This window comes from Arachis hypogaea, chromosome 6, assembly GCF_003086295.3.
Source record: "Arachis hypogaea cultivar Tifrunner chromosome 6, arahy.Tifrunner.gnm2.J5K5, whole genome shotgun sequence".
In the NCBI taxonomy this organism is placed as follows: Eukaryota; Viridiplantae; Streptophyta; class Magnoliopsida; order Fabales; family Fabaceae; genus Arachis; species Arachis hypogaea.
In genome coordinates this window covers 46,207,825-46,232,296 of record NC_092041.1, presented here as the reverse complement: position 1 = coordinate 46,232,296, position 24,472 = coordinate 46,207,825, and the positions used below count along the sequence as shown (strand labels likewise).

The window sequence follows — 24,472 nt, the reverse complement described above, 5'->3', positions numbered from 1 at the left end:
TATTTTGTTCTGAGCCAATATGGCATTTAGAGTATCAATCTCAAGAACTCCTTTCTTCTGATTTGTCCCATTGTTCACAGGATTCCTTTCAGAAGTGTACATGAATTAGTTATTTGCAACCATTTCAATGAGTTCTTGAGCTTCTGCAGGCGTCTTCTTCAGATGAGGAGATCCTCCAGCAGAGCTGTCCAATGACATCTTGGACAGTTCAGACAGACCATCATAGAAGATACCTATGATGCTCCATTCAGAAAGCATGTCAGAAGGACACTTTCTGATCAATTGTTTGTATCTTTCCCAAGCTTCATAGAGGGATTCACCTTCCTTCTGTCTGAAGGTTTGGACTTCCACTCTAAGCTTACTCAATTTTTGAGGTGGAAAGAACTTTGCCAAGAAGGCATTGACTAGCTTTTCCCAAGAGTTCAGGCTTTCATTAGGTTGTGAGTCCAACCATATCCTAGCTCTGTCTCTTACAGCAAAAGGGAATAGCATAAGTTTGTAGACCTCAGGGTCAACCCCATTGGTCTTGATAGTGTCATAGATTTGCAAGAATTCAGCTAAAAACTGATGAGGATCTTCCAATGGAAGTCCATGGAACTTGCAATTCTGTTGCATTAGAGAAACTAATTGAGGCTTAAGCTCAAAGTTGTTTGCTCCAATGGCAGGGATAGAGATGCTTCTCCCATAGAAGTCGGGAGTAGGTGCAGTAAAGTCACCCAGCACCTTCTTTGTATTGATGGCATTGTTGTTGTTTTTGGCTGCCATGTCTTCTTCTTGTTTGAAGATTTCTGTTTGGTCCTCTACAGAGAGTAGTGCGTTAGCTTCTCTTAGCTTTCGCTTCAAGGTCCTTTCAGTTTCAGGGTCAGCCTCAACGAGAATGCTTTTGTCTTTGCTCCTGCTCATATGAAAGAGAAGAGAACAAGAAAGTATGGAATCCTCTATGTCACAGGATAGAGATTCCTTGAGGTGTCAGAGGAAAAGTAGAATAGAAGGAGGAGGTAGAAGAATTCAAACTTATCAAGAGGGATAGAGTTCGAATTGTGCATTGAGGAGGAGTGTTAGTCCATAAATAGAAGGATGTGAGAAGAGGGGAAGAATTTTCAAAAATTAAAGTTGGGAAAGAAATAAAGTGATTTTGAAAAAGATTTTGAAATTAGAAATAAAAAAGATATGATTGAAAATTAATTTTGAAAAAGATGTGATTGAATAGATATGATTGAAAAGATATAGTTTTAAAAAAGATATGATTGAAAATATATGATTGAAAAATAATTTAAAAAGATTTGATTTTTAAAATTAATGACTTGGCTAACAAGAAATTTAAAAAATATGATTCAGACATTAAACCTTTCTCAATAGAAAAGGCAACATACTTGAAATGTTTGAATCAAATAATTAATTGTTAGCAAGTATTTTTGAAAATGGAAAGAAATTGATTTTGAAAATATATGATTGAAAAGATATGATTTGAAAAAGATTTGATTTTGAAAAATTATGAAAACTTCAAAAAAATTTGAATTAAAAACAAAATCTTCCCTCTTGTGCCAACCTGGCGTTAAACACCCAGAATGGTATACATGCTGGCGTTTAACGCCCAAAATGCTACCCTTTTGGGCATTAAACGCCCAGCCAGGTACCCTGGCTGGCGTTTAAACGCCAGTTTTCCTTCTTCACTGGGCATTTTGAACGCCCAGCTTTTTCTATGTAATTCCTCTGCTGTATGTTCTGAATCTTCAATTCTCTGTATTATTGACTTGAAAAGACACAAATTAAATTAATTTTTTTTTGAATTTTTATTGATGAGGAATAATCAAAATGCCACTAAGATCAAATAAACAATGCATGCAGGACACCAAACTTAGAAGTTTGTATACTACTGACACTAACAAATTGAGAATGCATATGAGAAACAACAAAACACTCAAGACAAGAGAATTTAAAGATCAGAACAAGGAGATCATCAAGAACAACTTGAAGATCAATGAAGTACATAATACATGTAATTTTCGAAAATTAGAAGAATAAAGACATGCAATTGACACCAAACTTAAAATTAGACACTAGACTCATACAAGAAACATAAAATATTTTTTATTTTAAGATTTTATAAATTTTTTTTGTGCTTTTTCGAAAATTATATGGAAAAGAAAATAAAGAGATTCAAATTTTTTAATGAGAATTCCAGGAATCATTGCAATGTTAGTCTAAAACTCCGGTCCAGGAATTAGACATGGCTTACTAGCCAGCCAAGCTTTCAGGGAAAGCTCCGGTCCAAAACACTAGACATGGCCAATGGCCAGCCAAGCTTTAGCAGATCATTACTTTCAATAGAAAAATTGATAGAAATCAACAAGCTCTCGTAATGATAAATTGAAACCTCGGTCCAAAAGATTAGACATGGTTTCACAACCAGCCAGGCTTCAACAAATAATCATGAAACTCTAGAATTCATTCTTAAAAACTCTGAAGAACAAATAATTTTTTTTTGGAATTTTTTGAAAATAAAAAGTAAAAAGGCTTAAACATAAAATAAAATTACTTAATCTGAGCAACAAGATGAACCGTCAGTTGTCCAAACTCGAACAATCCCCGGCAACGGCGCCAAAAACTTGGTGCACGAAATTGTGATCATCAATGGCGCCATCAACATGGTACGCTCAATTGAAATCTCAGCTCTTTATCACAACTTCACACAACTAACCAGTAAGTGCACTGGGTCGTCCAAGTAATAAACCTTACGCGAGTAAGGGTCGATCCCACGGAGATTGTTGGTATGAAGCAAGCTATGGTCATCTTGTAAATCTCAGTCAGGTGGATTCAAATGGTTATGGAGGATTAATGACTAAAAGATGAATAAAACATAAAATAAAGATAGAGATACTTATGTAATTCATTGGTGATTTACTATGAGTTTGTGTGTTTTTCTGTGATTTCAGGTATTTTCTAGCTGAAATTGAGGGACCTGAGCAAAAATCTTATTCAGAGACTGAAAAGGACTGCAGATGCTGTTGGATTTTGACCTCCCTGCACTCGAAGTGGATTTTCTAGAGTTACAGAAGCCCAATTGGCGCGCTCTCAACGGTGTTGGAAAGTAGACATCCTGGGCTTTTCAGCAATGGTTAATAGTCCATACTTTTCCCGAGATTTGATGGCTCAAACCGGCGTTCCAAATCAGCTCAAAAATGCCCGGCGTTAAACGCTGGAACTGGCACAAGAATGGGAGTTAAACGCCCAAACTGGCACAAAAGCTGGCGTTTAACTCCAAGAAGAGTCTCTACACGAAAATGCTTCAATGCTCAGCCCAAGCACACACCAAGTGGGCCCGGAAGTTGATTTTTCTGTCATTTACTCATTTCTGTAAACCTTAGGCTACTAATTCTTTATAAATAAGACCTTTTGCTATTGTATTTTCATCTTGGTAGCTATCTTTGAGTAATTTTATGCTATCTTAGATCATTGGGAGGCTGGCCATTCGGCCATGCCTAGACCTTGTTCTTATGTATTTTCAACGGTGGAGTTTCTACACACCATAGATTAAGGTGTGGAGCTCTGCTGTACCTCGAGTATTAATGCAATTACTATTGTTCTTCTATTCAATTCAGCTTGTTCTTATTCCAAGATATTCATTCGCCTCAAGAACTTGATGAATGTGATGATTATGTGACGCTCGTCATCATTCTCACTTATGAACGCGTGCCTGACAACCACTCCCGTTCTACAAGCAAACAGGGCTTGAATGTTTATCTCTTGGATTCTTTAATCGGAATCTTCGTGGTATAAGCTAGAATTGATGGCGGCATTCAAGAGAATCCGGAAGGTCTAAACCTTGTCTGTGGTATTCTGAGTAGGATTCAATGATTGAATGACTGTGACGAGCTTCAAACTCGCGATTGTGGGGCGTTAGTGACAGACGCAAGAGAATCACTGGATTCTATTCCGACATGATCGAGAACTGACAGCTGAATAGCCGTGCCGTGATAGGGTGCGTTGAACATTTTCATTGAGAGGACGGGACTGTAGCCATTGACAACGGTGATGCCCAACATACAGCTTGCCATGGAAAGGAGTATGAAGGATTGGATGAAGACAGTAGGAAAGCAGAGAGACGGAAGGGACAAAGCATCTTCATACGCTTATCTGAAGTTCTCACCAATGAATTGCATAAGTATCTCTATCTTTATCTTTATGTTTTATTCATATATCATCCATAACCATTTGAGTCTGCCTGACTAAGATTTACAAGGTGACCATAGCTTGCTTCATACCAACAATCTCCATGGGATCGACCCTTACTCGCGTAAGGTTTATTACTTGGACGACCCAGTGCACTTGCTGGTTAGTTATGTGAATTTGTGATGCCATGGTATTGAGCACCAAGTCTTTGGAGCCATTACTAGGGATTATTTGAGTAGTGAAGAAAAGAGATCACAATTTCGTGCACCAGATCACAACTTTATTTCTTTTTTTTCGTTTTTTTTCCACTGCTTTTTCTTGCTTCAAGAATCATTTTTATGATTTTTCAGATCCTTAGTAACATGTCTCTTTTCTCATCATTCTTTCAAGAGCCAACCATTCATGAACAACAAATTCAAAAGACATATGCACTGTTTAAGCATACATTCAGAAAACAAAAGTATTGCCACCACATCAAAATAATTAATCTGTTATAAAATTCAAAATTCATGCAATTCTTCTCTTTTTTTTCAATTAAGAACATTTTTCATTCAAGAAAGGTGATGGATTCATAGGACATTCATAACTTTAAGTCATAGACACTAAGACCTAATGATCATAAGACACAAACATAGATAAACATAAGCATTAAAATTCGAAAAACAGGAAAATAAAGAACAAGGAAATTAAAGAACGGGTCCACCTTAGTGATGGCGGCTTGTTCTTCCTCTTGAAGATCTTGTGGAGTGCTTGAGCTCCTCAATGTCTCTTCCTTGCCTTTGTTGTTCCTCTCTCATGATTCTTTGATCTTCTCTAATTTCATGGAGGAGGATGGAATGTTCTTGGTGCTCCACCCTTAGTTGTCCCATGTTGGAACTCAATTCTCCTAGGGAGGTGTTGATTTGCTCCCAATAGTTTTGTGGAGGAAAGTGCATCCCTTGAGGTATCTCAGGGATTTTATGATGAGTGGGATCTCTTGTTTGCTCCATCCTTTTCTTAGTGATGGGCTTGTCCTCATCAATGAGGGTTTCTCCCTCTATGTCAATTCCAACTGAATAATAGAGGTGACAGATGAGATGAGGAAAGGCTAACCTTGCCAAGGTAGAGGACTTGTCCGCCACCTTATAAAGTTCTTGGGCTATAACCTCATGAACTTCTACTTCCTCTCCAATCATGATGCTATGAATCATGATGGCCCGGTCTATAGTAACTTCGGACCGATTGCTAGTGGGAATGATTGAGGGTTGGATAAACTCCAACCATCCCCTAGCCACGGGCTCGAGGTCATGCCTTCTTAGTTGAACCGGCTTCTCTCTTGAATCTCTCTTCCATTGAGCGCCCTCTTCACAAAGTTGACCCTTCTAGTGTAAAGGTGTTCATCTCCTTGCATCATGGGCAAGTTGAATGCCAACCTTATATTTTACGGACTGAAATCTAAGCATTTCCCCCGAACCATTGTAAGCCATTTCTTTTGGTTTGGGTTCACACTTTGATCATGGCTCTTGGTGATCCATGCATTGACATAGAACTCTTGAACCATTAAGATTCTGACTTGTTGAATGGGGTTGGTAAAAACTTCCCAACCTCTTCTTCGAATCTCATGTCGGATCTCCGGGTATTCACTCTTTTTGAGTTTGAAAGGGACCTCGGGGATCACCTTCTTCATGGCCACAACTTCATAGAAGTGGTTTTGATGCACCCTTGAGATGAATCTCTCCATCTCCCATGACTCGGAGGTGGAAGCTTTTGCCTTCCCTTTCCTCTTTCTAGAGGTTTCTCCGGCCTTGGATGCCATAAATGGTTATGGAAAAACAAAAGGCAATGCTTTTACCACACCAAACTTAGAAGGTTTGCTCGTCCTCGAGCAAAAGAAGAAAGAAGAGAGTAGAAGAAGAAGAAATAGAGGAGATGGAGATGGCTTTGTGGTTCGGCCAAAGGGGGAGAAGTAGTGTTTAGGTTGTGTGAAAATGAAGGAGTGAAGATGGGTTTATATAGGGGTGGAGAGAGGGTTAGGGTTCGGTTATGAATGGGTGGGTTTGGGAGGGAAAGTGGTTTGAATTTGAATGGTGAGGTAGGTGGGGTTTTATGAAGGATGGATGTGAGTGGTGAAGAGAAAGATAGGATTTGATAGGTGAGGGGTTTTTGGGGAAGAGTGGTTGAGGTGATTGGTGAATGGGTGAAGAAAAAGAGAGATGGTGGTGGGGTAGGTGGGGATCCTGTGGGATCCACAGATCCTGAGGTGTCAAGGAAAATTCATCCTTGCACCAAGTGGCGAGCAAAAATGCTCTTCATGCCAATTCTGGCGTTAAACGCCGGGCTGGTGCCCATTTCTGGCGTTTAACGCCAACTTCTTGCCCTTTCCTGGCGTTTAACGCCAGTCTGGTGCCCCTTTCTGGCGTTAAACGCCCAGAATGGTGCCAGACTGGGCGTTAAACGCCCATTTGCTGCCTTTACTGGCGTTTAAACGCCAGCAAGATCTTCCTCCAGGGTGTGCTATTTTTCTTTCTGTTTTTCATTCTGTTTTTGCTTTTTCAACTGATTTTGTGACTTCTCATGATCATCAACCTACAAAAAACATAAAATAACAAAGGAAAATAGATAAATTTAACATTGGGTTGCCTCCCAACAAGCGCTTCTTTAATGTCAGTAGCTTGACAGTGTGCTCTCATGGAGCCTCACAGATACTCAGAGCAATGTTGGAACCTCCCAACACCAAACTTAGAGTTTGAATGTGGGGGTTCAACACCAAACTTAGAATTTGGTTGTGGCCTCCCAACACCAAACTTAGAGTTTGATTGTGGGGGCTCTGTTTGACTCTATTTTGAGAGAAGCTCTTCATGCTTCCTCTCCATGGTGACAGAGGAATATCCTTGAGCCTTAAACACAAAGGATTCTTCATTCACTTGAATGATCAATTCTCCTCTGTCCACATCAATCACAGCCTTTGTTGTGGCTAGGAAGGGTCTGCCAAGGATGATGGATTCATCCATGCACTTCCCAATTTCTAGGACTATGAAATTAGCAGGGATGTAATGGTCTTCAATCTTTACCAGAACATCCTCTACAAGCCCATAAGCTTGTTTTCTTCAATTGTCTGCCATCTCTAGTGAGATTCTTGCGGCTTGTACCTCAAAGATCCCTAACTTCTCCATTACAGAGAAAGGCATGAGGTTTACACTTGACCCTAGGTCACACAAGGCCTTCTTGAAGGTCATGGTGCCTATGGCACAAGGTATTGAGAACTTCCCAGGATCTTGTCTCTTTTGAGGTAATTTCTGCCTAGACAAGTCATCCAGTTCTTTGGTGAGCAAAGGAGGTTCGTTCTCCCAAGTCTCATTACCAAATAACTTGTCATTTAGCTTCATGATTGCTCCAAGGTACTTAGCAACTTGCTCTTCAGTGACATATTCATCCTCTTCAGAGGAAGAATACTCATCAGAGCTCATGAATGGCAGAAGTAAATCCAATGGAATCTCTATGGTCTCAGTGTGAGCCTCAGATTCCCATGGTTCCTCATTAGGGAACTCATTGGAGGCCAGTGGACGTCCATTGAGGTCTTCCTCAGTGGCGATCACTGCCTCTTCCTCCTCTCCAAGTTCGGCCATGTGGGTTATGTTAATGGCCTTGCATTCTCCTTTTGGATTCTCTTCTGTATTGCTTGGAAGAGTACTAGGAGGGAGTTCAGTAATTTTCTTGCTCAGCTGTCCCACTTGTGCCTCCAAGTTTCTAATGGAGGACCTTGTTTCAGTCATGAAACTTTGAGTGGTTTTGATTAGATCAGAGACCATGGTTGCTAAGTCAGAGTGGCACTGCTTAGAATTCTCTGTCTGTTGCTGAGAAGATGATGGAGAAGGCTTGCCATTGCTAAACCTGTTTCTTCCACCATTATTGTTGTTGAAACCTTGTTGAGGTCTCTGTTGATCCTTCCATGAGAGATTTGGATGATTTTTCGATGAAGAATTATAGGTGTTTCCATTAGGTTCTCTCATGTAATTCACCTCTTCCATTGAAGGGTTCTCAGGATCATAAGCTTCTTCTTCAGATAAGGCATCTTTAGTACTGCCTGGTGCATTTTGCTTTCCAGACAGACTTTGAGAAATCAAATTCACTTGCTGAGTTAATATTTTGTTCTGAGCCAATATGGCATTCAGAGTATCAATCTCAAGAACTCATTTCTTCTGATTCGTCCCATTGCTCACAGGATTCCTTTCAGAAGTGTACATGAATTGGTTATTTGCAACCATTTCAATGAGCTCTTGAGCTTCAGCAGGCATCTTCTTCAGATGAAGAGATCCTCCAGCAGAACTATCCAATGACATCTTGGACAGTTCAGACAGACCATCATAGAAGATACATATGATGCTCCATTCAGAAAGCATGTCAGAGGGACACTTTCTGATCAATTATTTGTATCTTTCCCAAGCTTCATAGAGGGATTCACCTTCCTTCTGTCTGAAGGTTTGGACTTCCACTCTAGCTTACTCAATTTTTGAGGTGGAAAGAACTTTGCCAAGAAGGCATTGACTAGCTTTTCCCAAGAGTTCAGGCTTTCTTTAGGTTGTGAGTCCAACCATATCCTAGCTCTGTCTCTTACAGCAAAAGGGAACAGCATAAGTCTGTAGACCTCAGGGTCAACCTCATTGGTCTTGACAGTGTCACAGATTTACAAGAATTCAGCTAAAAACTGATGAGGATCTTCCAATGGAAGTCCATGGAATTTGCAATTCTGTTGCATAAGAGAAACTAATTGAGGCTTAAGCTCAAAGTTGTTTGCTCCAATGGCAGGGATAGAGATGCTTCTCCCATAGAAGTCGGGAGTGGGTGTAGTAAAGTCACCCAGCACCTTCCTTGCATTGTTGGCATTGTTGTTGTTTTCGGCTGCCATGGGTTCTTCTTCTTTGAAGATTTCTGTTAGATCCTCTATAGAGAGTTGTGCTTTAGCTTCTCTTAGCTTTCGCTTCAAGGTCCTTTCAGGTTCAGGGTCAGCCTCAACAAGAATGCTTTTGTCTTTGCTCCTGCTCATATGAAAGAGAAGAGAACAAGAAAATATGGAATCCTCTATGTCACAGTATAGAGATTCCTTGAGGTGTCAGAGGAAAAGAAAAATAGAAGGAGGAGGTAGAAGAATTTGAACTTATCACCAAAGACAGAGTTCGACTTGTGCATTGAGGAGGAATGTTAGTCCATAAATAGAAGGATGTGAGAAGAGGGGAATAAATTTTCAAAAATTAAGTAAAAGATTTTAAAAACATGTTGAAAAAAACTAATTGATTTTCGAAAACTATGAGTGGAAAAGTAATCAAGTGATTTTTGAAAAAGATTTTGAAATAAGAAATTACAAAGATATGATTGAAAACTATTTTGAAAAAGATGTGATTAAAGAGATATGATTGAAAAGATATAGTTTTAAAAAGATATGATTGAGAAGATATGATTTGAAAAACAATTAAAAAAAAGATTTGATTTTGAAAACTAATGACTTGGCTAACAAGAAAGATATGATTCATACATTAAACCTTTCTCAACAGAAAAGGCAACATATTCTGAGATGTTGAATCAAATCATTAATTGATAGCAAGTATTTTTGAAAATGGAAAGAAATTGATTTTGAAAATATATGATTGAAAAGATATGATTTGAAAAAGATTTGATTTTGAAAAAATTTGAAAACTTGAAAAAAAAATTGAGTTAAAAACAGAATCTCCCCTCTTGTGCCATCCTGGCGTTAAACGCCCAGAATGGTATACATTCTGGCGTTTAACGCCCAAAACACTACCCTTTTGGGCGTTAAACGCCCAACCAGGCACCCTGGTTGGCGTTTAAACGCCAGTTTTCCTTATTCACTGGGCATTCTGAACGCCCAGCTTTTTCTGTGTAATTCCTCTGCTGTATGTTCTGAATCTTCAATTCTCTGTATTATTGACTTGAAAAGACACAAATTAAAAATTTTTTTTGGATTTTTAATAATGAGGAATAATCAAAATGCAATCAAATAAACAATGCATGCAAGACACCAAACTTAGCAGTTTGTATACTACTGACACTAACAAAATGAGAATGCATATGAGAAACAACAAAACACTCAAGACAAGAGAATTTAAAGATCAGAGTAAGGGAATCATCAAGAACAACTTGAAGATCAATAAAGACACATGAATGAATTCAAAGAAAATGCAAGAAAAAAGAAATATGCAATTGACACCAAACTTAAAATGAGACACTAGACTTAACAAGAAATAAAAATATTTTTGGTTTTTATGATTTTGTAATTTTTTTTTTGGTTTTTTTCGAAATTTGAGTGGAAAAGAAAAATAAAGATATCAAAATTCTTAATGAGAATTCCAGGAATCATGCAATGTTAGTCTAAAGCTTTAGTCTAAAGAAATTAGACATGGCTAGCCAAGCTTCAGCAAGACATTACATTCAAGAGCAAAATTGATGAGAATCAATCAGCTTTGGTGATGATAAGAACATCACCTTGAAACACTAGAATTCATTCTTAAGAACTCTGAAGAAAAATACCTAATCTAAGCAACAAGATGAACCGTCAGTTATCCAAACTCAAAAATCCCCGGCAACGGCGCCAAAAACTTGATGTACGAAATTGTGATCATCAATGCCGCCATCAACATGGTACGCTCAATTGAAATCTCAACTCTTTATCACAACTTCGCACAACTAACCAGCAAGTGCACTGGGTCGTCCAAGTAATAAACCTTACGCGAGTAAGGGTCGATCCCACGGAGATTGTTGGTATGAAGCAAGCTATGGTCACCTTGTAAATCTCAGTCTGGCAGATTCAAATGGTTATAAATGATATATGAATAAAGCATAAAGATAGAGATACTTATGTAATTCATTGGTGAGAATTTCAGATAACCGTATGGAGATGCTTTGTCCCTTCCGTCTCTCTGCTTTCCTACTGTCTTCATCCAATCCTTCTTACTCCTTTCCATGGCAAGCTGTATGTTGGGCATCACTGTTGTCAGTGGCTACAGTCCCGTCCTCTCAGTGAAAATGTTCAACGCGCTCTATCACAGCACGGCTAATCATCTGTCGGTTCTCAATCAGGTTGGAATAGAATCCAGTGATTCTTTAGCATCTGTCAGTAACGCCCAGCCTTCAGGAGTTTGAAGCTCGTCACAGTCATTCAATCCTTGAATCCTACACAGAATACCATAGACAAGGTTTTGACCTTCCGGATTCTCTTGAATGCCGCCATCAGTTCTAGCTTATACCACGAAGATTCCGATTAAGGGATCCAAGAGATATCCACTCAATTTAAGGTAGAACGGAGGTGGTTGTCAGGCACACGTTAATAGGTGAGAATGATGATGAGTGTCACGGATCATCACATTCATCAAGTTGAGGAACAAGTGATATCTTAGAACAAGAATAAGCCGAATTGAATAGAAGAACAATAGTAATTGCATTAATACTCGAGGTACAGCAGAGCTCCACACCTTAATCTATGGTGTGTAGAAACTCCACCATTGAAAATACATAAGTGATAATAGTGATCATTGGCTTTGGCCCCAGAGAGGGAACCAGAAGAACCAAGATCAGAGTACAATAGTAAAAGGTCCTATATGTAGAGAACTAGTAGCCTAGGGTTTACAGAAATGAGTAAATGACATAAAAATCCACTTCCGGGCCCACTTGGTGTGTGCTTGGGCTGAGCATTGAAGCATTTTCGTGTAAAGACTTTTCTTGGAGTTAAACGCCAGCTTTTGTGCCAGTTTAGGCGTTTAACTCCCATTCTTGTGCCAGTTCCGGCGTTTAACGCCGAGCAGTTTTGAGCTGATTTGAAGCGCCGATTTAGGCCATCAAATCTCGGGCAAAATATGAACTATTATATATTGCTGGAAAGCCCAGGATGTCTACTTTCCAACGCAGTTGAGAGCGCGCCAATTGGGATTCTGTAGCTCCAGAAAATCCACTTCAAATGTAGGGAGGTCAGAATCCAACAGCATCTACAGTCCTTATCAGCCTCTGAATCAAATTTTTGCTCAGGTCCCTCAATTTTAGCCAGAAAATACCTGAAATCACAGAAAAACACACAAACTCATAGTAAAGTCCAAAAATGTGAATTTTAACTAAAAACTAATAAAAATATAATAAAAACTAACTAAAACATACTAAAAACATACTAAAAACAATGCCAAAAAGCGTATAAATTATCCGCTCATCACCTATGAACCTGAAATCACTCAACAAACATATCAAGGTATCAGATGGAATTAAAGTGAGTTAAAATCACCAATTTAAAGGCCTAAAAAGCATGTTTTTACACTTAAGCACAATTCAAGGGAGAATTACAAAACCATGCTATTTTATTGAACAAATGTGGGAAAAATGATAAAATCCCCACAAATTAAGCACAAAATAAACCACGAAATTGGAGTTTATCAAATCTCCCCATACTTAAACTAAGCATGTCCTTATGTTAAAATCAAAAAAGAAGTAAAGGGTATCAACATTTATTCAATGCAAACTAACTAAATGCAATCTATCTAAATGAATGCAACTATTTGGTCAAAATAAGTCAATTTCCAAGAATACGTATAAGTACAAGGGCTAAAGCAAAGCAATCAAAGCAAATTCACAATTGAATTGAATCATTGAAAGATTTTACAAACTTGCAAGAAAAGATGATAATAGGTGGAAACACGTAATTGAGCGATCGAACCCTCACCGGATGTGTATCCGCTCTAGGCACTCAAGTGTATGGGGTTGATTCACTCAATTCTCCCCTAATCATGCTTTCCAAGATTTGTTTTTCATCTAACAATCAACAATTATTTCATGCATGCATACAAATATCATGAGGGCTTTCCCGTAGGTTGTAATGGGACTAGGGTTAAGGTAAGGATGCATACGGTCAAGTGGACTAGAATTTGAATCTTTGATTAACCTAAGCTTCCCACCTAACCTATATAACAACCTATACAATTCAAAGCTAACCTAACTACCCATTCTTCACTTTTTCACACACTCATGGATTCCATTTTTGGTCACTACACATACGCATTGATTTTTTTATTGAGCTTTACTTGGGGCATTTTGTCCCCATCTTATTGTTTTTCTTTTTCTTTCTTTTCTATTTTTTTGACATATATATATATATATTATTTTGTATATATCTATTTTTTCTTTTTGCAATAAAGTATATACAAAAGTATCAATGCATATGGTTTTACATTCAATGCATGAGTATGCACCCAATTCCCAAAATTTGACAAAAATACAAAAATTCACTTTCATCCCAACCAATGTTCCCCAACCTCCCTGATGCATGAAAACTTGTCTCTCAACAAATTTCCCTTCGGCAAGTATACTGAATTGTCGTCAAGTAAAAATTCACAATAGAGTGAGGTTGAATCCCATAGGGATTGATTAGTCAAGCAACCTTAGTTGGAAGAATATGCTAGTTGAGCTAAACAGAGTGTAGTTGATGTTGTAGGAAATTAAATGGCAAGAAAGTAAATTGCAGGAAATAAAGTGCAGAATCTTAAATGGGGAATCGGGGGAGATGAACATGGAAATAAATGGCAGAAAGTAAAAAGAATGGGTAAGATCAGATATGGGGAATTCATTGGGCTCAGGAGATGTTGTATTCTCTGGATCAAATTCATTTTCATCTCTTCCTCAATCAAAGCATCTATTGATCTCCTTGGCAATCTTAAGTGATTGAGTTCCAATTCCTTGGCAACCCAATCTCTCTAAGCTTGAATAATTGCCCAATTTCTTGATTTAATTGCTCATGGGAAGAGATAAAGTGTGGTCACTGATTATACCACATGTATTTCTGAATCAAAGTGTTGGGAGGATTACATGTCACTATATCCGCCCAGACCCCAATTTGGTCCAACATGAGAAAGTATTTCTAGCATGATCTCCTCATCCCTTTTCCAAGGCTCAAAGGAGATCCAATTATGGAGAGTTTCTTTTCCAAGACAACAAACCAATTGAATTAAGATCGAAAGCTTTCTAGTAAATCAAGAGAAAAGAAAGAAGAAGAAGAATGAAAACTATAATTGATCCATCAAACTACAACAGAGCTCCCTAACCCAATGAAAGGGGTTTAGTTGTTCATAGCTCTAGAAATGGAAAATGGCAAAAAATATTACATGCTTAGCTAGAAAAATGCAGAAAAGTAAATATACAGAGGGTAGTTCTCCAAAATGCCAAGCCTCTCTATAGTTCAAAACTACTCCTATATATACTACTCTTCTTGATCTTCTAGTGAGTTCTTCGAGTCTTGAATGTGGGCATTGGATCTTGAGTTGAAGCAGTTATAATCTTTAGTGGGCTCAGCTTGCAGAAAAGTGTGAGTTAGGCATGGGCGTTATTGATGTTAACGTTAAGTGAGAATGTGGGTTCGAGAACGTTAGTAGCAATCACCTTTTTCACTAACATTCCAACCTCATATTCATGTTAACTTCAACGTTAGTGGCACTAACGTTGCCTTATGATCCTTCACAAGCGTTATTGGGAATCACCTTTTCCAATAACGTTGCCTTGTGCCCCTCTTTCCCTACGTTAGAGTTCACGTTAGTATAACTAACGTGACTCTTAACGTGGGCATGCCTATCTTTGACAGTGTTAGTGACACTTACCTTTGTCACTAAGGCTCCAAATGCCCCTCCTCCCCATGTTAGAGTTCACGTTAACTAGGTTAACGTGGCCACTAATGTGGTAGTGAATGCCATCTCCAATGTTAGTGACAATGGTGAGTATCACTAACGTTGGCTCATCAATCTCAGCTCCATGTTAACTTTCACGTTAGTGGTCTTAACGTGACCACTAATGTAGGCAATGCTAGCTTGATCCAACGTTAGTGACAAAGGTGAGTGTCACTAACATTGGAATTGTCTTACCTTCCACGTTGGAGTTCACGTTAACAAAGTTAACGTGACTTTTAATGTGGCCAATTGCCACTTTGTAGCGTTAGTGGTGTTCACATTTACCACTAACGCTGGAGCTCCCTTTTTCTCCACGTTAACTACCACGTTAATGTAATTAACATAGCAATTAACGTGGGTTTATGATGGCTTCGTAGGTGTTATTGTCGACCACCTTTCTCATTAACGTTGCAAGCTCATTCCCGTTCCACGTTAGTGGTCACGTTAATTAGATTAACGTGGCTCCTAACATGGTTCTTCCTTGCTTCCTTTGTCCTGAAATCAGGCAAATAAAGTGCATCAAAGCTCTAGCCCAAGTCATGAGATTATGCATCATCAATTTGTCATTCAATCCTTGAAAAATCCTCATGAAATCATGTAAAATTCACAATAATTGCTTGAATTAAGGTGTAAGTGTATTTTCATCCAAAACTTGCCTTATTCACTAAGAAAATGTATGAAACTACCCTAAAACAGTAAAGAAAAGGTCAGTGAAACTGGCCTAGATGCTCTGGCATCACAACACCAAACTTAAAGCTTGCTTGTCCCTAAGCAAGTACTAAAACATAGGAAGAATGAATGAACGAGACAAGATGAACAAGATAAAAGTAAAATTCCTGGTTTATGGGGTTTCATGCATAGCAACTTAGGTTCATTCCTTTACTAGGTTTCAAGCCTTTATCATGCCCTTGAACACTTGTTTGATTGCATCTTTTGAGACTTCCTAATTATTGATTCTCCTTTCCCTTCCAGGATTTATTGCATTTATTTTTAGGCTGAGTGCTCTGTAAGAGGGTGACTCTTTAAGATAAGCTTTCAGCCAACACTCCTCAAGGTGCTAGGTGTTAAGACACCCCTAAGGACTTACTCCCTCAAGTCTCTTTCTCCCATACATACACACCATAGACACATGGTTTGTTATTTTTCTTTCTTGAGACCTTGGTATCCAGCACCTCTTTGGGTTGCTAAGTGCTCTGTAGCAAATGTTATTCTTAATAGTAGACTTTCAGCTGATAATCCCAGATTAGTTAACCCAAGTTACCAGGTGATAAGGCACCCCTAAGAGCTTATTCATCCAAACATATCCCTTGCACATGAACACCACAGACACATGCCTCAATATTCAAACCCTTGGTACCTAGCATTATTTCTCATTGTTTTTCTTTCCTTTTCACTTTTATTGGTCTTTCTCTTTTCTTATTGGGATTTCATTATTTGGTTAGTCTCATAGGATGTGTTTCAAGCATAGGATTCAGGATAGATAGTTGTCTTCCTACCTTGTTGGTGAACCAACTTAGCTAATTAATCACCCTACCACAAACATTCAAAATTCACTTTACAAGATAACTCCACTCTTGTTCTTTTCTTAACAATTTCTTTTTAATTGGCTTAAAGGACAACCATACATATAAGCAAGATGACTATGAACACTAGGGAAATTAGACTAGTCAGCATGGACCTAAGTAACAAAATTTTAAAGCATAATTGAAGATTCCTAAGCTACTATGGAAGCATGTTCTATTTCATACATGATTTGTCTTATTTAAAGCTTTGAAAGAGATAGAACTAAGAAGGAACTCCACCACCTTTCACTTATTGGAATGCTCATGTTCTTTTGCTTCCTTGTCTTCTTTATGTCCACTTGTGCTTCCTTTCATCCGATTCATTCTGGCTATTTTCCAATCTTCTAGTGCCTTCCTTACTGATTCATGACTCTTTTCGGCCCTTTCTCGTTCCACTCGTGCTAATTCATCTTTTACGTCCTCATATTTTGTGATCCCAGATGTAATATAGGTAGTTTTCCGACTAAGTACCCAAGCCTGGCTTGGGTGTTTACATGATATCCAGTTTCACTCATGTAAACCCCTTCTGAAAATACTCTGTATTCATCGAAAAGATCTGCCTGTTCTCTTTGTTTCCTATGCATCTCATGAATGTGTGCACCTTGATGTGCTTGGATGTTGATTAGATTTTGGATGGCTTCTTGTTGTTGATCTTTCTTTTGGTTCAAGTTATGGAAGGACTCACTCCATTGTCTCCCTTGTTCCAATTGTTGTTCCATCAATTGTTTTTGCCATTCCCCTTGCTGATTCATCCATCTAGAGAGTGATTCTTCTTGGCGGTCCATTATTTGCATTTGAAGCTCCTTCTGTGCCCCTTGATTTTCCATGTATTGCCTTGACAAGGTATCAATAGCCTCTTGTAATTGGTGCATGTCTAAGGTGGCTAGGGCTTGCTCCTGTGGATGCTGTCCTTCCTCAGCTCGATGGGCTGGCCTCTTTCTTAGTCTTCGTTGATGTAGGGGAGGTGCAGCAGCATGCATCCAACGAAAAGTAATTGGAAGGACAACTTTGATCCATTCGGGATTTCCAACTTCGAACACCACCCCAGCCTTGTTGCAAAGGCGGAGAATAGTGCTGGGGTAGCCTAACCTTCCTCCAGAATCACTCTTCTCAGCCAACTTCCGAATACCTTGGGCTATTGATGAGCGGATAATTTGTACGCTTTTTGGCACTGTTTTTAGTATGTTTTTAGTATGATCTAGTTGGTTTTTAGTATATTTTTGTTAGTTTTTAGTTAAAATTTACTTTTCTGGACTTTACTATGAGTTTGTGTGTTTTTCTGTGATTTCAGGTATTTTCTGGCTGAAATTGAGGGACCTGAGCAAAAATCTGATTCAGAGACTGAAAAGGACTGCAGATGCTGTTGGATTCTGACCTCCCTACACTCGAAGTGGATTTTCTGGAGCTACAGAAGCCCAATTGGCGCGCTCTTAACGGCGTTGGAAAGTAGACATCCTGGGCTTTCGAGCAATATATGATAGTCCATACTTTGCCCAAGATTTGATGGCCCAAACTGGCGTTCAAAGTTACCCTCAGAATTTCTAGCGTTAAACGCCGGAACTGGCATAAAAATTGGAGTTAAACGCCCAAACTGGGACCAAAGCTGGCGTTTAACTCCAGAAAGAGTCTCTACACGAAAATGCTTCAATGCTCAGCCCAAGCACACACCAAGTGGGCCCGGAAGTGGATTTTTATGTCATTTACTCATTTCTGTATACCCTAGGTTACTAGTTCACTATTAATAGGATCTTTTGACATTGTATCTGGACCTCATGACACTTTACACGTTTCTTTGTGTACCTTCCACGGCATGAGTCTCTAAACCCCATGGTTGGGGGTGAGGAGCTCTGCTGTGTCTTGATGGATTAATGCAATTACTACTGTTTCTTATTCAATCATGCTTGCTTCCGTTCTAAGATATCACTTGTTCTTAACCCGGATGAATGTGATGATCTGTGACACTCATCATATTCTCAACTATGAATGCGTGCCTGACAACCACCTCCGTTCTATCTTAGATTGAGAAGATATCTCTTGGATTCCTTAACCAGAATCTTCGTGGTATAAGCTAGAACTGATGGCGGCATTCAAGAGAATCCGGAAGGTCTAAACCTTGTTTGTGGTATTCTGAGTAGGATTCAATGATTGAATGACTGTGACGAGCTTCAAACTCCTGAGGGCGGGGCGTTAGTGACAGATGCAAAAGAATCACTGGATTCTATTCCGGCCTGATTGAGAACCGACAGATGGATAGCCGTGCCGTGACAGGGTGCGTTGAACATTTCCACTGAGAGGATGGGAGGTAGCCACTGACAACGGTGAAACCCTTGCATACAGCTTTCCATGGAAGGAGCCTTGCGTGCTTGAAGAAGAAGACAGTAGGAAAGCAGAGCTTCAGAAGATGGAGCATCTCCAAAACCTCAACCTATTCTCTATCACTGCAAAACAAGTACTCAATTCACGTTCTTTTACTTTTCACAATCAATCCTGATAATTTCTGATATCCTGACTAAGATTTACAAGATAACCATAGCTTGCTTCAAGCCGACAATCTCCGTGGGATCGACCCTTACTCACGTAAGGTATTACTTGGACGACCCAGTGCACTTGCTGGTTAGTTGTGCGGGATTGCAAAGTGTGATTGCAATTTCGTGCACCAAGTTTTTGGTGCCGTTGCCGGGGATTGTTCGAGTTTGGACAACTAACGGTTTATCTTGTTGCTTAGATTAGGACTATTTTATTTTTGTTAGTTTAGAGTCTTTTATTTGAGTTTAGTTTTATATTTTAAGTTTGGTGTCTTCTTTGTGTTTTCCTTTAAGTTTTCGAAAATTTGTGTTTGATTTTCTAAAAATTTTAAGTTTGGTGTCTTTTGTGATTTTATTCACTTAAAAATTTTTCAAAAATTTGTTCTTGGTGTTCATCTTGATCTTCAAAGTGTTCTTGGTGTTCATCTTGACATTCAAAGTTTTCTTGTCCGTTCTCTTTGTTTTGATCTAAAATTTCTAAGTTTAGTGTCGTTTTGTTGTTTTTCTCTTTCCTCATTAAAATTTAAAAATAAAAAAATATCCTTTCCTTGTTTTACTAATAATTTTCGAAATTTTGCATTAAATTAGTCAAAGATTTTCAAAATCATATCTTTTCAATCATTTTTATTTGCAATCATATCTTCTCAATCATATCTTTTTCAAAATAATTTTCAATCATATCTTTCTAATTGCTAATCTCAAAATCTTTTTAATTAACTAATTGATTCAGTTTTCAATTTGTTTTGATCTTATTTTCTTTTAATTTTCGAATTTTTTTATTTTATTTTCCTTTTGTTTTTATTTTATTTTTCGGTTAATTCAAAAAAAAATATAAATATATTTTTATCTACTTGCAATCCATATCATTTCCCTTTATCCATCATGGACCTAAGTGGAATTGACCAGTCCAGAAGGACTCTGGGGTCATATGCTAACCCCATTACAGCTGCATATGGGAGTAGCATCTGTACACCTCTCATCAAAGCAAGCAGCTTTGAGCTAAATCCTCAACTCATTATCATAGTGCAGCAAAATTGCCAGTATTCCGGTCTTCCACAGGAAGAGCCTACTGAGTTTCTGGCACAGTTCTTACAAATTACTGACACAGTACGTGATAAAGAGGTAGATCAGGATGTCTACAGACTATTACTGTTTCCATTTGCTGTAAAAGATCAAGCTAAGAGGTGGTTGAATAATCAACCTACAGCAAGCATAAAGACATGGAAACAGTTATCAGACAAATTCCTGAATCACTTTTACCCTCCACAGAGGATGACACAGCTAAGGCTGGACATCCAAGGCTTTAAACAAGAGGATAATGAATCCCTTTATAATGCCTGGGAGAGGTATAGAGGTATGCTAAGAAAATGCCCCTCTGAAATGTTTTCAGAGTGGGTACAGTTAGACATCTTCTACTATGGGCTTACAGAAAAAGCTCAGATGTCTTTAGACCACTCAGCTGGTGGATCTATACACATGAGGAAGACAATTGAAGAGGCTCAAGAGCTTATAGACACTGTTGCTAGAAACCAATATTTGTACTCTAGCAATGAGTTCTCTCCAAAAGAGGAAGTCATGGTAGTAGCCACTGACCCTAATCCTCAAGAACAGATGATTGAGCTTAATCAACAATTGCTCCTGATGACAGAACAGTTAGCAGAATTTAAAGAGATGCTCCATGAGACTAAAGTTGCTAACAAGAACATAGAACTGCAGTTGAATCAAGCAAGACAGCAGATATCTAAATAGATAACAGAAGAATGTCAAGCAGTTCAACTGAGGAGTGGGAAGACATTGAATAACACTGCTCAAAGTAGCAAAAATCCAAATAAGGAACAATTGACAAAGGATAGCCAAATCACTATCCAAAATCCCTCTGAGGACAGTAAGAGCCCAGAGAGGAATGCTATTGGCGTTCAAACGCCAGAAAATGAGGGAAAGCTGGCGTTAAATGCCCATTCCCTGCCCAGTTCTGGCATTTAAACGCCAGAAAAGGGGGAAAAGTTGGCGTTAAACGCCCATTTTCCACCCAATCCTGGCGTTCAAACGCAAAAGGGGAGCCAGACACCTGAGAGTGCTGACAGTAATCCCTCTAAAAAGGCTTCTTCAACCACTTCTGTAAGGAATAAACCTGCAGCAACTAAGGTTGAAGAATATAAAGCCAAGATGCCTTATCCTCAGAAACTCCGCCAAGCGGAGCAGGATAAGCAATTTGCCCGCTTTGCAGACTATCTAAGGACTCTTGAAATAAAGATTCCGTTTGCAGAGGCACTTGAGCAAATACCTTCTTATGCTAAGTTCATGAAAGAGATCTTAAGTCATAAGAAGGATTGGAGAGAAACTGAAAAAGTTTTTCTCACTGAGGAATGCAGTGCAGTCATATTAAAGAGCTTACCAGAGAAGCTTAAAGATCCTGGAAGCTTTATGATACCATGCACATTAGAGGGTACTTGCACCAAGAAAGCTCTATGTGATCTTGGGGCAAGTATCAACCTAATACCTGCATCCACTATCAGAAAGCTTGGCTTGACTGAAGAAGTCAAACCAACCAGGATATGTCTCCAACTTGCTGATGGCTCCATTAAATACCCATCAGGCATAATTGAGGACATGATTGTCAAGGTTGGGCCATTTGCCTTTCCCACTGACTTTGTAGTGCTGGAAATGGAGGAGCACAAGAGTGCAACTTTCATTCTAGGAAGACCTTTCCTAGCAACTGGACGGACCTTCATTGATGTCCAAAAAGGGGAATTAACCCTGAGAGTCAATGAGGATGAGTTCAAGTTGAATGTTGTCAAAGCTATGCAGCATCCAGACACATCAAATGACTGCATGAGCACTGATATTATTGACTCTTTGGTGGAGGAGGTCAATATGACTGAAAGTCTTGAATCAGAGCTAGATGACATCTTTAAAGATGTTCAGCCTGATCTGGAGGAACTAAAGAAAATAAAAGAAATTCTGAAAATTCCTCAGGAAGAAGATAAGCCTCCTAAACCCGAGCTCAAGCCACTACCACCATCCCTGAAATATGCATTTCTGGGAGAAGGTGACACTTTTCCAGTGATCATAAGCTCTGCATTAAATCCACAGGAAGAGGAAGCATTAATTCAAGTGCTAAAGACACACAAGACAGCTCTTGGGTGGTCCATAAGTGATCTTAAGGGTATTAGCCCAGCAAGATGCATGCACAAGATCCTATTGGAGGATGATGCTAAGCCAGTGGTTCAACCACAAAGGCGGCTAAATCCAGCCATGAAGGAGGTGGTGCAGAAAGAGGTCACTAAGTTACTAGAGGCTGGGATTATTTATCCTATTTCTGATAGCCCCTGGGTGAGCCCTGTCCACGTTGTCCCTAAGAAGGGAGGCATGACAGTAGTTCATAATGAAAAGAATGAACTAGTTCCTACAAGAACAATTACAGGGTGGCGCATGTGTATTGACTACAGAAGGCTCAATACAGTCACCAGAAAGGATCATTTTCTTTTACCATTCATAGACCAGATGCTAGAGAGACTAGCAGGTCATGAATACTACTGTTTTTTGGATGGCTATTCAGGTTACAACCAAATTGCAGTAGATCCTCAGGACCAAGAGAAAATAGCATTTACATGTCCTTCTGGAGTATTTGCCTACAGAAGGATGCCTTTTGGTCTGTGCAATGCACCTGCAACCTTTCAGAGGTGCATGCTCTCTATCTTCTCAGATATGGTAGAGAAATTTCTGGAAGTCTTCATGGATGACTTTTCAGTATTTGGAGACTCATTCAGCTCCTGCCTTAACCATCTAGCACTTGTTCTGAAAAGATGCCAAGAGACCAACCTAGTTTTAAACTGGGAAAAATGTCACTTTATGGTGACTGAAGGAGTTGTCCTTGGGCATAAAATTTCAAACAAGGGAATAGAGGTGGATCAAGATAAAGTTGAAGTAATTGAAAAATTACCACCACCTACCAATGTTAAGGCAATCAGAAGCTTTCTGGGGCATGCAGGATTCTACAGAAGGTTTATAAAGGATTTTTCAAAAATTGCCAAACCTCTGAGTAATCTGCTAGCTGCTGACACGCCATTTATCTTTGATAAGGAATGTCTGCAGGCGTTTGAGACCCTGAAAGCTAAGCTGGTCACAGCACCAGTCATCTCTGCACCAGACTGGACATTACCATTTGAACTAATGTGTGATGCCAGTGACCATGCCATTGGCGCAGTATTGGGACAAAGGCATGGTAAGCTTCTGCACGTCATTCATTATGGCAGCCGTATTCTAAATGATGCACAGAAGAACTACACAACCACAGAAAAAGAGTTACTTGCAGTGGTTTATGCCATTGACAAGTTCATATCTTATTTAGTAGGATCAAAAGTGATTGTGTACGTTGACCATGCTGCTCTTAGATATCTACTCACAAAGCAGGATTCAAAACCCAGGCTCATAAGATGGGTGTTGCTTCTGCAAGAGTTTGATATAGAAATAAGAGACAGAAAAGGGACAGAAAATCAAGTAGCTGATCACCTGTCCCGGATAGAACCAGTAGTAGGAGCATCTCTCCCTCCTACTGAGATCTCTGAGACCTTTCCAGATGAGCAATTATTTGCTATTCAGGAAGCTCCGTGGTTTACAGACAGTGCAAACTATAAGACTCAAGGTTACCCTTCTGTAACCATGGAAAGGAAGCATGAAGAGCTTCTCTCAAAATAGAGTCAAACAGAGCCCCCACAATCAAACTCTAAGTTTGGTGTTGGGAAGTTCCAACATGGCTCTGAGTATCTGTGAGGCCCCATGAGAGCCCACTGTCAAGCTACTGACATTAAAGAAGCGCTTGTTGGGAGGCAACCCAATGTTATATTTATTATTTTTCCTTTGTTATTTTATGTCTTCTGTAGGTTGATGATCATGAGAAGTCACAAAATCAATTGAAAAAGCAAAAACAGAAAGAAAAACAGAAAGAAAAACAGCACACCCTGGAGGAAGATCTTGCTGGCGTTTAAACGCCAGTAAGGCTAGCAGATGGGCGTCTAACGCCCAGTCTGGCACCATTCTGGGCGTTTAACGCCAGAAAGGGGCACCAGACTGGCGTTAAACGCCAGGAATGGGCACCAAGCTGGCGTTAAACGCCAGAAATGGGCACCAGCCCGGCGTTTAACGCCAGGATTAGCAGAAGGAGCATTTTTGCTCACCACTTGGTGCAGGGATGAATTATCCTTGCCACCTCAGGATCTGTGGACCCCACAGGATCCCCACCTACCCCACCACTCTCTCTTCTTTCTTCTTTTGCTCGAGGACGAGTAAACCTTCTATGTTTGGTGTGGTAAAAGCGTTGCTTTTTGTTTCTCTATAATCATTTATGGCACCTAAGGCCGGAGAAACCTCTAGAAGGAGGAAGGGGAAGGCAAAAGCTTCCACCTCCGAGCCATGGGAGATGGAGAGATTCATCTCAAGGGATGCACTTTCCTCCACAAAACTATTGGGAGCAAATCAACACCTCCCTAGGAGAATTGAGTTCCAACATGGGACAACTAAGGGTGGA

General features: G+C 39.4%; 1 non-coding gene across 1 annotated transcript; it reads left to right on the top strand.

Annotated features, from left to right (window-relative positions):
• Window positions 1-252: 252 nt before the first annotated feature.
• On the top strand, window positions 253-360 carry LOC112700146 (small nucleolar RNA R71). The gene has a single exon (XR_003153064.1). It is a non-coding gene; the product is annotated as a small nucleolar RNA R71 (small nucleolar RNA).
• Window positions 361-24,472: the final 24,112 nt, after the last annotated feature.